The sequence below is a fragment of the Cygnus atratus genome, chromosome 3 (genome assembly GCF_013377495.2).
Source record: "Cygnus atratus isolate AKBS03 ecotype Queensland, Australia chromosome 3, CAtr_DNAZoo_HiC_assembly, whole genome shotgun sequence".
NCBI lineage: Eukaryota > Metazoa > Chordata > Aves > Anseriformes > Anatidae > Cygnus > Cygnus atratus.
Window position 1 is genome coordinate 10,258,763 of NC_066364.1, and position 15,015 is coordinate 10,273,777.

The window sequence follows — 15,015 nt, forward strand, 5'->3', positions numbered from 1 at the left end:
TCATGAAATTCACTAGTGGAAGTGCCACCAACAAACACAATTTACTCAGAGCTCTGCTGCTTCACAGTTTGGGAATTAACTCCAAACAATTAGCACAGATGAGGCAGGCCTCCTTAAATACAAAGTGTCGTCATAAATATGTAAGTCATAACAATAAAACATTGAAAATTCTGATTTTTAAGATATCTTTTGGTTATTTGGGTTTTGCCACTTGTTTTTCAAGGCTTCTGAGTTCACTCATGTCATTTATCAGGATCATATCTTGTTAGGACAACAGTATTAAGCTGAGAAAGAGAGAGCGAGTTTTCTGTTAAATAAAAGATAATTTAGTGGGAATTAAGCTCTTTAATCACTTTTAGGTTATCCCTTTGCAAATATCTGGAAGAGTAAGGCTTTTGTTGTTGTTCTTTTTTTTTTCTTTTTTTTTTTTCCTAGAAAAACTGATCTAGGGTTCCTAAGTCATTGCTTGTCTCTAGAAATTGACTTTAAGCAAAACACTAAACAGGTGGGACACATAATAGAACAAAGTGATAAAACAGGTACTTTCAGTGCTGCCTTACCCCACAGTATAGAACTAAGTTCAGAACGTCCTACTCTTCAAAATCAACTTACTTTTAAGCCTCTGCACCTCACAGTTAGATTTGGCTGGGGACCTTATTGCTACATTCTGACTTTTCTAAATAGGTGACTGCATGTAAATGGCAAAGAAAAGAAAAAAAAAAAAAGGAACATTTGTTTAGCAGCTTTAAAATACTTTGTACCCTGGTGTTGATCTAGTTGCCATGGCAAGCAGGCGTGTTTAGATGGTGAACACGAAACAGGAACCTGCTTGGCCAATAGCACCGGGTGGGAAGGCCCTGTGCGTGCAACAGACGGGAGGGTTTTGACACTCCAGACCTCAGATACGGTCAAGCTGGCTGGGCCTTTGCATCCACCTGCTTCCTTTCAGTAGCTTAATTTTAGACAGAGTATGAAGGGTAGATGAATCGTTGTTTCCAAATTGGGAGGTCAGAACTGAAGTTTGAATACCACGAGACATTGGCACTGGTGGTAAAACAGCATGTCTTGCTTTGCTGTTTCCCTTACACCCACCCCATACATCACAGCCTCCTTGGTTATGCCAATGTAGTTGAGGCTGCATTGTAACCAAATCACTGGAATGATCTGTGTGAAACATCTTTTTTTGGAGGGCTGTTTGAATATGGGAGGGATGGCCAATACCAGCATCTAAAAATCTGAAAACCAAGCTGCATAATCTGCACCCACTATGCTCTTCCTTGATAATATAGGGATCTCAGGCCAGCTGCACTGGACGTGCACATCGTACATGTTTAAAGGAGATACATTTATTCCTTTAACCAACTTTGAGAATCCATCCTTCAAAAACAGACAATAATGGAGAGGGTCATGGCCTGATACTAGATTACAGGCAATAGAAGGGTGTAAGCTCAAGAAAGAGAAAAGAATAAAAGGTAGGAAGAGAAAACAACAAATTAAACTTTACCAAGGACAACCTTTACCCCAAAAATATATAATTATAGTATGATTCACAGTATAACACAAATTGGAAGGGATATCTGCAGGTCATCTCATCCAACCACTTCCTCAAAGCAAGGCAAAGCTAGAAGACAACACTTGGTGCATGGTCCAGTTGAGGTTTGAGTGTCTCCAACCTCTCTGGGCAACCTGTGCCAGTGTTTGGCCACCTTCAAGGTGAAAACAATTCCCTTATGAATAATGGGAATTCCTCATCTTCCAGCTTTTGTCCATTGCCTCTCATCATTTCCTTAGACACCTCTGAGAAAGGTCTGACTATGTCCTCTCAAGCAGTTGAAGAAAGCTGCAGGATCCCCCATTAACTTTCTCTTCTTAAGTCTGAACAAATCCATCTCTTTCCGCATCTTTGAGCCATCCAACATATGTTCCATCCTCATGGTCCCGCTCCCTGACCATCTTGGAAGCCTTTTCTGGACTCCAGCTCATTAAAGTCTTCATGGCAGTGGGAAGCCCAAACCAGGACGTGGTACTCCAGATGCAGTCTCACAAGTAGTGAATAAAGAACAGGTTCACAGCATAACTCCAGTTGGAAGGGACTTAATGAGGTCATCTAGTCCAACCTCCTGCTCAAAGTAGGGTCAGTAACCACCTCCATGAACCTGCTGCTGAACTCTTGCTAATACAGCCCAGGATGCAGCTGGCTGCCTTCACTGTAAGGGCACATTGTTGATTCATGCTTATCTCACCCATCCCTAGATATCTACAATACAGATCTCTGTCTGAGATAGACACCAAAGGCTGCCTTTGAAAATAATGACAGAAATAGGTACCTGATCCATTTCAGACATCTACTTTAGCAGGAGATGAATCACACTCCAGCAAAGCCTGTTTCTCTCCACTGACTATAAAGGGAGATGCAAAGGGTGAGTAGTCCTGATATAAACATCCATACTGGAGGTATTTACATTCAGCCAGATTAATCCTGCCTCATAAATTTTACCACATCCCCAGATTTTGCTGGAAGACAGTACACATTTGCATGTGAGAGAGTGTGTATGTATGTGCTTGCAAAGGCACAGGTTTCCTTTGAATGTAAAGAGAATATAATTTATGTGATTTTGTAATTCTGTAATTTATAAGGCTACACAAAAACGCACTGAGCTGGAGACCCTTGAAAGAGCTGATTCCCATTTCAGTGGCAGATATTGTAGCAAATATCAATCCTAGTGGTTTCCGAAGGTTAGTTTGTGTTAAATACATGCCTGAGATTTTATTTTTAATACTCTAGCTAGCATGAAGGATTTTTTAAATTTTTTTTGAGGGGGGTGTAATATCAAACTGATTTTTAAAGGGGAAATATAAAATTCCGCTTTGAAGCAGCCAAGGGTACCAACATTTGCATGCTACCCACATTGAGATCATCCTTAATTCTGCTTTTTCTCAATGACGGCTGCAAAGAGGAGCATGTAGTCAGCAAATCTGACTGATTTTAGCTGCTGGTGGGAAGGTCAGACAAAGTTCAACTCCTTTATAACAGAGCAACAATTCAGGAGGTCTTTAACCGTTCGTCCTGAAGACCAGCGCGATCATCGTCTTTCAGTGAACATAATGGTTAAAAATTACATTGAACCTCCCCTCTTGGAACAAGAGCTCTCCTCCTGACCTCTCCATAACCCTGTGTATTATGTCTTATTAGCTAATTTGAATCACAGAGGAGCGTTGCACTTTTTAGACGCGTGTTAAATAACCCACCACTTTCTTCTGACTGCAGACAGACACACCGCCTATGCAGGGAAATCCAGGCAAATAAGGGGAAAAAGCCTCACAGCCCATTCCCCAAAACCAGCCCAGACAAGCAGTATGCGTAGTCTTTTAATAAATATGTTTTGAAATGTTGAGAAACCATTGATCTTAATCACAAAAGCTGACTTTAGCCACTTTTCATGTACTTTGCAGCAGCTTCCTCAGAAGTTCACCACAAGCCTTCCAAGTCATGCCAATGTCACAACTGAGAGGCAGCCTGCGTGCAGAAAGGACAAAGATAAGCATCTCTGAGCAGCAAACTGTGAAAGATAAAATAGAGAAGGGGGTTGCTTAGGCTGATCAGAACAGATAGGAAAAAAAAATCTGGGAGAGAAAAAAACAGGACTCTTCCGAAGTCATTTTGAATGATGAGATTTATTAGCTACTGCATGTAGTGCTCTACAGAAATTGCAGATATCCAGCTGCTTAATTCATAGGGCACAACGTGCAGGATTGTGGTAAGGCTACGGTGTTAGCAGAGGACGGCCTAAAGACCGAATTCAGTGCAAGGAAGTTTTCAAATGACGTGGTTGCATCTTAACATAGTATTGCAAAGTCTCCCTCAAGTGATGATATTTTCTGCAGAACTGCCTCTCAAGCCAGTCCCTAGAGGAAATGTAGGTGCTTCTTGGAGCAACTGCCTTCATGGTGGAGGAGGAAGCACAACCAAAGAGAAGTCTGGGTGAAGCTTCCTGCTGTGGGGAGAGGAGAAGTCTGTGGCTCGGAAATCTGGTGAGAACAAGCATTGCAGATAAATGGCGAAGGGACGTGTAGCAATGCTGTGCTCACACTGAACAAGTTCACTTCTGCTGCTTTTTTAACCCTCTTCACCTCTTCTTACTTCTTGCTGCCACTTAACTGTATTTACTACAGAACTGGAAATGTTCCTCGAGCAGTAAACTTCCACGCTGCTCATTGCAACCACTCCTTAAGTCTTGGATTGGTTTAAATATTTGTTTGTATGAGCCAATGTTGTATATACAGGGGGTAGAAATATGCAGCCGAGGTAAACAAAACCCATACCCCAACTACCTCTGCAGTGCAGTCAAATTCATTTTTTATTTTTAAGATAGGTAAGACTGAAGTCAAGCTCAGGACACACTTGGCACATTTATTAGTAATAACCCGGGATTTATTAGTAGCAGTTTTAGCTGAGGTACGTGCCCATCAGTTTCTTAGAAGTGCATAATGTCTCCAGACCTCCAAAGACTATTTCAAGTGTACATAGACCTACAACATATGTTGCCTCTAAGCTGGACCAGGACATGACCAGCATTTTGGACCATGTTTGTCTTGTTTTCTGACTCCTGAGAAATCATCAGTATTAGAGCAGGAAAAAAATATTCTGAAACAAAAATGCTGTCATTGAGAGTAGCAACACAGCTCAGCCTTAGCTATTTTAAATGAGTGTCTCACATTTGGAGCGCAATCAGTGAGATACAACAGAGGTAAAGCACAAGAGGACCGTTTTCTATCCAGGATGGGAGTGATTTAATAATGAATGTGGCCTGAGGATTCCAATTTCTAGCCTGGACTTATGGCAGTTTGTGCACACTCAGAAGCTTTGAAACGACCAGCATTGCCAATGCGAGGTGTGAAATGAGCACCTGCAGGCTGATCAAGGGCTCTGGCCCTGAGTGAGATGCCTCAGCCCAGGCAGTGCCCGGACAGACCCCGCTGAGAGTCCTGAGGACTCTGCCTTGAGCAAGCCAGCTTCGGTCCGCTGCTGAAGCCACTCATGCCATCCTGCTCCGGGGCTTCTCGTGGCTGCCCGCTCCCCACAGCATCCCCTTGCAGTTGGGTTGGGCACAAAACCTGCCCCAAATCCTTTATCCAGGTCACCACACCCACTGCATACACTGCTTATAACACTGACCTCAAAAATACGATGTCCCTGTACAATACTTACTTCTCATTTAATTGTCCCCTTTTACACCTCCGCATGAAAGCAGCAGGAGCTATCTATCATATGTTTGCACAGCGGGCAGGGGGCAGGTGGAAGTTTAATGCTAATGCAAAGATGTAGTAAGCATTTCATCACAACAAAACCTCTGGCACTTTCTTGTTACTCTCACAAGCTCTCTGGCAGGAGAAAAACAAACAGGAAATGTCAGAGATTTCATCGCGGAAAATCGGATTTTAAAGAAAGTATAGCAAAGATGCCAATTGTTCCCTGGATCATCGTATTTCCCCAGCCATTTGTGAGCGGGGTGTGCACTACAGATGCATTACTACACTATGTGCACTATCACTTTGGGGCCATTTCAGCAGGAAGGGCAGCAGCGTTCCCATCCCCTGATGCACCACTCTCAGAGCTGACCCTGTGGGCACCAGGGAATGCCCACTGTCAGCACACGCTCTCTTCTCTGACATCCACTAAGGCAGCAGGCATAATTTTTGGATTTTGAAGCCTGCCTGTTACCTCGCTGACCCACAGCTCCAACTGCCACACGAAGGTATCATGGGGCTACTTAGACAGTTTGTGCAGCAACAAAACTCATGTGCCCTTCATGAGCTCTTTTGTGAAAACATGCAGATATTTCTATCAAACACGTTCTTTCATGTCATTTATTGAAGAGAATAAAGTCTCTTGCAAGATCTCCCAAGGCCCTCATTTGTGTTTATTTGCTTATTTCAGACATTACTGCTAAATGCTTTATGAAAAGCAAAAAATGACTCAATATAGGGAACACAATGAAGGGCAGACAGATGGCACATGCTCGCATGGGTCACAGCACCCTCCAGGCCAAAAACAAGTCTAGGTCCTACGTGGGCATTCCAGGAGCAACTCAACGACAGATCCATGAAAAGAAAATTATCTTTTCTCCAGCACAATCTAACTCATTGACTTTTTTTAATCAATACCCTCATTGGACATCAGGAATTTGTGCTATGTAGAAATAAATTTTGTATAAATTCCCTGAGTCCAGCCTGTTTTCCCTGCATCCTCCCTCTTTGCAGGAGTTAGTCTGCTCAAGGCTTTTATCAGGCAGCTTCCCTAGCAAACTGGCTGTCTCTCCTCCAAGAGGCAGCCACAGAGCACTGCCAGGCATGTCTCACGGCGGAGACCACATAAAGACATGGTTCATGCCCGCAGACTTGTTTGGGAGGCTGAGGGGAGCGGGGTGTTTTGCTGAGGTTTGTCTGGAGGCTGTGGGAAGGCTCAGTGCAATTTGGTGTTGCTTTACACAGGTGCTTGTGCCATGCGCGCTAGGAGAGCAGGCGCTGAAACAGAATTAGCCCATGTGCAGCATTTCTTCCGTGCGGTGGCCACGTTTACACGTTCTGCAAACCACCTCAGACCAGGCTCGAGCCAGCAATGCTGCCAGCCAAAACGAGGAGATACTTCCCCATGCCCAGGGTGGTAAGGGCTGAATAATAGGCCTTACCTCTTTTACCTTCTTATTCTTCTTTAATGAAGCCTGCCTGGTGGATGCCTGATTTCCAAGCTTTTTTAAGACGTACAGACTGTCAATTAAATTAAGCTCATAAACACATGGCAACTGCTAGAGGGAATGTGCTCAATGAAGTGGGATCTTCATCCAACTTGGATGGGAAAAATTAGCAGCTCTCCACTCCTTTTTTTCCTGCTTTGAGCAAAGAGTTTGTAATCATCCTGAATTCATTATTATTTGAGTTGTTGCCTGTGACAGACCGCAAGCTCTCCACTTGTGGCCCACCACCTTGCTCTCTTCCCAAGCACACGACATACCATGCTTTATTTCCTACCAATCAAACATGCAGGGTTTCAAGTTTTGGACCTGTTTGGTGCTGTTGATGCCACTGACCAAGTTTTCTGATGTGCCTGACTCTAAGCACAGCTTCCTTGACTGTTCTGCAGCACAGAGCTAGAGATTGCTCTTTCAGCAAACACTCCTGCTACTAAATTGTTTGGCAAAGATGTTTGTGGGCGACAGGCACAAAGATGAGTGTAAATCAGGGCAAAACTGTTTAAAATTTCAAAGATGTTTATTTTTATATTTTCCCAATATTTGCCCAGCCGTCTAATCTTCCTAAGAACTACATAAATTAGGTTAACTCTTACCCAGTGAAAAACTCCATGCCAGATTCTCATTAGCAGAGCTGGAGGTAGATTTTTCAGTCATATCACCCCCACCTTTGCCCCCCTCACACCAACCCCAGCAAAATGGTCCAGCAAAATAAGGTCTCTAATTTTCACCTTAAACAATATGTTGTGATAAAATAAATAAACTTCAAAATTTGAAATGACCTTTGTCAAAGAAAATGTTCTTCCTCCAATTCTAATCCTAAACCATGGAGTCACTCAGGCTATGGAATGTATCCATGTTTTTAGTTACTACAGTCTTTAGCACAAGTCATTTTACTTTTGGTATGCTGCTGTCATCTCTGCCTTTTCAAAACTGAAATTTTCAGTGTGTGCCCAATGTAGAAGCCCTGGACAAAAAATCTTTACTACCCAGCACCCAAAAATCCCGCAACAAAATAAAAATGAAGCTAACCACCTAGCACTGGTATCTCAGAAACACACTCCCACATTTTCCCTTTCGACTCACCCACACTGTGCTACTTTACGAGCCTCAGTAATTTGGTTCCCAGCCGCAGAGCATGCACAGATATAAATGGCAGTGGAACTGTGAAGAGCCCCCGCTCCAAACCTCTCACCACGCCAATAAATACTGGTTGGCCTAACCCGAGCTGCACACCAGGTAAGCAGCTTTGCTGTGTCAAGGTGTTGAGAAGCCCATGTCCCAGACCAGTAAGACACAGCCACTGGACAGGGAGCCAAGAATTGGCCATGATGGTCTTTAAGGGTTGCAGCCAATGCAGCAAATCACAACAAATTTCACAAAGGGAAGACTGGAGCTGTTTCTTGTCTCCTCCTGCCTCTCTTCTTTCTCAACATCTACACAACAGATCAATTTTCACCATGCCAAGAGGAGGCAATGCTCCAAGGCAGGTCTCTCAACCCCTCCATGGGTAGATCATTGCAGAACCAGAGACCTGAGTCGACACACAGAGAAGTCCCATCTGCCCCCCGTACCATATCCGCTGCCTGAACTGTGGCTTGCAGATCCACCAATGGTGTGTGTCACATTTAACAAGATCATCCTACCGTGTGGCTTACTGGAGGCTACCAAACGTGGGTCAACTAATCATGCTTTCCCTTCCTGGTGAGTCTGTGTGTCCCATCAGGGAGTGTGCTGGACTGCTGAGGGGGACCAATTTCCTCTAATGAATGTACACATGAGCAGATACAGTTTTATCCCATAGCATGGACAGAATCGTTAAAAGTATAACATGATTTAAAGTCATGAGACTGTAACATCTCCAGTAATACTACAGAGAATAAGGTGCATGCTGGTATCTGCCAGTAAGCCAACCAAAAATAAGTTATTTGCTAAAAATAATATGACTAGGTCTGCAAAGAAACATGAAGTATGCTGAAGTTCAAGATGGCAATGACCAAAAGTTGCAGCTTGGGACGACCAGACTGCACTCTGGGAAACTTCTTAAGGAATAAGACAGTCCTAGAATAATACATCTCTCCTACACAGAGATGACGGAATTATGATGGAATTTCCATCCTTAGAGGCAAAAGGTGTTAGATCAGACTAGCCTTGGCTTTGTCTGATGCTGCCTTGAGTTTAGATTAGAAACATTCAGAGGTCCCTTACAACCAGCATTCCTATGATTCTGCAAAGACACCAGCTACAGCTGAGAGTGGTATACAACTCCTTCATTATTTCCACAATTGCATCCACTCTCCTTTGCCTGGAAGTTTACCTTTGCCTACACGTTGCAGCATGATATCTAAATATCTCTCAGCCTCTCTTTCTAAAAATACTGACTATGGCACCCACAAGCAGTCTGTTCATTGAAGGCTCCCTTCTGTTAACCTGAAGCATCTTCCTCTTCCCCGTGTAGGAATAAATACAACAGGAAAAGAGGAAACAGGGATAGCTGCTCGTATAAGCAGGTGGAAACTTAAACCCGACACACTGAAAGTTTGTCATCAGGGGCTGCAGACTGATCTGACATTTCTAGGTAAAAGCTCTGCGTTGCTATACACTGTTGCACCACTATGTCATTAGCCCAGAGCTCATAAATAACGATAGATAAGCTCACCACTGATTAAACGCTGAATTTAATGCCAAAAAGTACTTTCAGAACACTTTGTTTTGGCCTCACAAATATCCCAGACTTTTACACTTAACTCAGCCACTCACACACAAAGACTACAAGGTTACGCTTGATAAAGTGCATCTTCCAGAAAGACTTCATTCTTGTAGAAATCCAGAGCCACCTACTACACTCCATGATAGTCAGCATCAATATTTATTCACTACCACTTAGAAAAAGGTGCTCTGTAACTAGAATCTCTTAGGCTTCAGCAAAGCAGATCTTGGTTCTCATTCTTTCTTCTAGATAATTTGGCATATATATATATGCAGCATGTTTTTCCTTCATTAGGCTTACAGTACTGACCTCAATCTGTACAACAAAGAGATTTAATTCTTTAAGACTTGTACACTGACAGATTTTTTTTTTTCACACAGCTCCTGAATGGTATCTGGATATCTGTACTTTGAATGACTCCTCTGTACCTTCTCCAGGTTTTCAACATCATTTTTAATTTGGGGAAAGCAAACCTGTTTCCAATTTCACTGTACCAGTCTCACCTCGTAATCGCTAGGTGAAGAAAGAGGATTGTGAAGTGCTAGAACTTCCCAATGGAGATTCAATTTTGCTGTCAGATGTATCTAATTTCTTCCCAGAGATACTTCAGGAGCCAGAAACTCCTCATTTGTGAGCCAACCCGACACTGCTTTTGTTTGGGTTTGTTTGTTTCGGTTTGTTTGTTTGGGGTTGTTTGTTTTGCATTAAGCTGTGTTTAACTCCATTTTGTTGATCTGGCTACCAAAGCAATTCAGAAACGTTTGCACAACAGCTCTGCCCACATTAATATTTGCTACCTCACCAACTCAAATAAATGTTCCATTGTTTCTTCTTTGAATGCTTCAGCAGCAGTGATTTTGTGTTTGATTCATGTATTAAATGCAGGAGTGGGACAGTATCATGCTTTGTGCAAGACATTAGGAGGTAAAGAGGACTGTCACTTACTGTGAAAAACAGAGGAAGATACACTTGTGCTCCACAGATAACAAGGGAGATAGGCTAATGCTGCACAAGTAAAATTTTGTATTACTCTGACCCTGCTGGATCTTCCCTGAAAAGGTCTGAGAAACATTGTTTCCCCGCTCTACTCCCTTTTAATCTGGTTTGCCACTCCTCAACCCCAATGGTACAGGATTTATTTAATGAGCCTGAAGTGTTGTAGGAAGACTGACAACACCACACTGGCTTTGTTCCCTGTTGCTCAGCAGTCTTGGGCGTGCCCCATTGTGATTCTTCACTCTTTATGCAAAGGGACTGAAAAGGTCAGTCATTTCTGGGTAGTGTTGACAGGACTGAATTATAGCAAGTCACGTTCACAAGATTTGCACAGCTTTTCTAAAGATTAAATGTGGTTTAGACAGCTGGCAGGCCCTTCAAGCTGACACTGAGGGGAGCAACACTAGCAGAGTCCAGGCACCTTCTCCATGATATGAGGGAAGATGTTGCTTCTACACGTACAAGGATCATGCAAAGTCTATCCTAGTTTAAGTTCAAGTCTCTGCTTTCCTGTGGTTCTAAAATACATTTGTGAAGCTATTTCCTTGTTCCTATAATACCAAGCCAGAGCAGAACACATATAGTCATTCATCTGTTAGAACTGTTGCCTTCATGCACATTTGTTTATAGATTCAACTTAATGTTTTGTGCCAAGAAGATAAATGTATATCTTTCTCCATTTTCTCCTTTCTGATTTCAGTTTTACCTTAGAATTCATAAATCCTGACTGAGTTCTCTTTTATAGCCAGTATATCACTTGGACATTTAATTAATAACTCTTCGGATTAACTGCTTGCTTTAATGCCTCAGCTTACATGCTTTGTATTTAGTGGTCCTTCGAGGATCTCTATGCTCCTTCTCAGCTATCTCAGAAAATACTTGTTGATGGAGTGGAGTTGGGTGGCTTAAGGAATTGCTAATGAAACACAAAGCCTTCAGATTAGGTTACTGATTCAGAAGGACGCTGGACGTGAATTATGTGCTCTTACCGTCTGTGGGTTTATAGCAACCAGTGCAAAATTAGGAGTCTATTCGGTCATCATTCGGGTTCCCTGACAAACAGTGCCATTTGTCAGGGATCGGGAAATGGATTTAATCTATACTCAGTGCAGGCACATCCCACAGCATAGTGGGGGGTCGCAGTGTCTGGGGGAGGTTCCTAAAAGGCAGCCCTGAGGAGCACAAGTGACCACAGCAGGCTAACAGGCCGCAGCATGGCAGCCAGGGCGTGACACAGTGGTTTGTGTATGAGGGCCTGCAGGGAGGGCGCTGTCACCGCCTCTTCAAGTGGCGGTTGTGACCCACTCACGAGGAGATCCAGTCATGGCATCCCCCCGGCAGAACGCCAGGTCCTCTGTGTCCTCTGTGTCCCCTGTGGCCTCTCCAGCCACAGGAACCGACACAGCTACTCCTATAGAGCTCCCAAGGGAACACGCTTGGTCCCAGGCTGCAGGGTGTGCCTGAGCTTTCTGTCAGGGTCTGACAGCAGCGGTGAGTACACCTGTGGGAGGTGCGCCCAGGTGGAACTACTCAGCATGGTGGCAGAGCTTCTATAATCTTTTGGATTTCAGCAAAGTTTTCAATACTGTTTCTAACAGTGTCCTTCCGGACAAAATGTACAGCATATAGCTAGACAAAAACATAATGCTATGGGTGAACAGTTGGCTGATGGGTCGGGTTTACATGGTTCTAGTAAATGGGGTTACATTGGCAGTCAGTCACTAGTGGGGTTCCCCAGTGCTCCATTTTAGGGCCAGTTCTCTTCAATGTTCTCATAAATATTGGGATGCAGGACTTGAAGGCATACTCTGTAAGCCTGTGGATGGCACTAAACTGGGAGGAGCTGTTGACTCTCTTGAGGGTAGAGGGGCCTTGCAGAGAGATTTTGATAAACTAGAAGGCTGGGAAATCACCAACCACATGAAGTTTAACAAGAGCATATACCAGATTCTGCACCTGGGATGGGGCAACACTGTCTGTACATACAGACTGGAGGACAAGAGACTGGAGAGCAGTCCCACAGAAAGGTGGAGAAGCCTCACGGGAAGAGAACCAACGCTGGAAAGCAGAGTCTCACCATGGGATTAGGGGATTGCTCGGGCTTCCTGCAGAAACAGAAAGCTGCAACAATCTCTGCCTGGAGCCACCAGGGAGCAGGAGCTCTCCCAATAAATGTGTCTTTCCAAGCGACCTCATGTGCGTTTCTTCTTTCCTACTGTTGTGGTTAAGCCCGGCTGGCAGCTAAACACCACACAGCCGTTTGCTCACCCTCCCCCCTCCCTCTCTGGGATGGGGGAGAGAAACAGGAAAGTGAAGCCTGTGAGTTGAGATAAAGACAGTTTATTAAGACAGGAAAATAATAATAATAATAATAATAATAATGATAATAGTATTAATAATAATAATGTGTACAAAACAAGTGATGCACAATGCAATTGCTCACCACCCGTTGACCGATGCCCAGCCTATCCCGGAGCAGCCGGCCCACCCCCCCACCCCGGCTAGCCACCCCTATATATTGTTCAGAATGACGTCAGATGGCATGGAATACCCCTTTGGCCAGTTTGGGTCAGCTGTCCTGGGTCTATCCCCTCCCAGCCCCTGCTGCACCCCTAGCCTGCTCACTGGCAGGACAGAGCAAGAAGCTGAAAAGTCCTTGGCTTGGTGTAAGCACTGCTCTGCAACAATTAAAACATCAGCATGTTATCAGCGCTCTTCTCATCCTAATCCAAAACATAGCACCCTGCCAGCTACTAGGAGGAAAATTAACTCTGTCCTAACTGAAACCTGGACAACTACGGAGGAGCAGAGGCACCGTTCCCTGCTCACTGCTCGCACCTGCTTGCATGGGCAAGGTGGGCAGCTCTGTTAGCACCTTTTAGAGGAGAGGCCAGGACTAGGATGGCGCTCCAGGTGCCTGAGAGCACGGACATAGGGCTGGCCTTCCACCTGAGGCCTTCAGAGGCAGCGTGGGCTGCCCCCCTCCCTGGAAGTCCCCTGCACACCACAGCTACGGTTTGGGTCTGGGAGCAGTGTAGGTCCTTCAGGACAGCAACTGGCAGAGAGAAAGCACGTTGTGTGTCTGCCAGGGACAGAGAAGATGGAGGCCCCAGTGCCTGTTGTTCTGGCTGCACTAGGACAGGCAGAACAGCAGACAGGTGCCTCTGTGGGCGTGACTTCTGCTTCTTGCTGTGGGATGGGGTGGGCCCATCTCCTCCAAGCCCCTGCCTCTCCCTTTCAAGGAGGATCGAGGTTGTGACATGGAGGCAGTGACCTGAAAGTCCTGGGAGGGTGCCAGGATCACAGCCCTGAGCTCTGGGGCTCAGCAGCAGCTCTACCTGCCCTAGCACATGCTGAGGAAAGCAAAAGGCCAAGGAAAAGGACATGAGCAGGATCCCCAAGTCAGAGGAAGAGAGCAGTGAGAGCTGATATGGGGGAACACCAGGGAAAAGCTCTTGCAAGTCCCACTGCATTTCACTAAGTGTGGAAATGTTTATGACCTTCACTTCCCTATGCCAAACCAGTAATTTGGCGATTAAATTTCAGTTAAATTCCCCAAGCTTAGTAGTCTATCCCTATGAAAGTAGTCGGTGACCAATTGCCCAGCTTTTATTTCAGCCAGGAGTTTTCTCACTGTTGTCCTTCCCATTATCTCCCTGGTACCACTCAGAGTAAGGGGGTTGAGCTGGCTGGGGGGGTTCCTGGCTGCCCAGCCACAGCGAGCCCTCCCCACGTCAATTCCCCTTTCAGCGAAGGACTGTTGAGTGGTCATACTCTGGGGAGCGGTGCTCCTCTTGGCTGGGGTGGTCTCAAGGGGCTCCCTTGGGCCTTCACCATTGTCACTGTGTCGCCATCGTTGCTTTGCTGGACACATGAGGGCCATGAAGCGATTCATTGTCTCTCAGAAGGGGGAGTGCAGCGCACGACCGGGGGTACAACCCTACCTAGTGAGAGGCCAGAGGCTTTGCAGAGCCCTGTGCAGGGCCAGCTCTCGGCACTAGGGTGGGCTGGCCATGGCCCCACTGCACTGAGCTGGCCCGGCTGGGCTGGCTGCTGCCTGGTGCTCAGGTGAAGGTCCACATCCTGGGGTTTAGCTCAGCTCGGGGAGGGCCACCTCATCCCCGCTGTCCCTGCATCACAAACGTTGCCATGGCTGAGCGCTGCTGTCATCACAGCTGGGGAGGGGTGACAACCCCGAGTCAACGCGCATCACAATCGGGGGCGGGCTATATAAGTGGGGCTGAGCGAGGCTGGCTGCCATTTTGCCGCGAGCTGATGAGCGAAGAGGGACAAGCTTGAGCTGGGAAGGTGGAGCAAGGGGACTGTGAGCGCGGTCCAGCTGATCCTTCTCAAGCCAGCCAAGTTTGGCGCTCTCTGGCAAGTCACAGGCATGGCTGATCCCTGGGGAATGAGCTTCTTCCCCAGCCCAGAAGCCTTCTGGGCCTTCTACTCCTTCCTGTGGCTCCTGCTGCTGGCGTTTGCCTGCTTCTCCATGATGCCGTGTGGCAAGCAGCAGGTAGGAGTCAGGGCTGGTGCTGAGGCAGGCCCTGCCTGGGACGG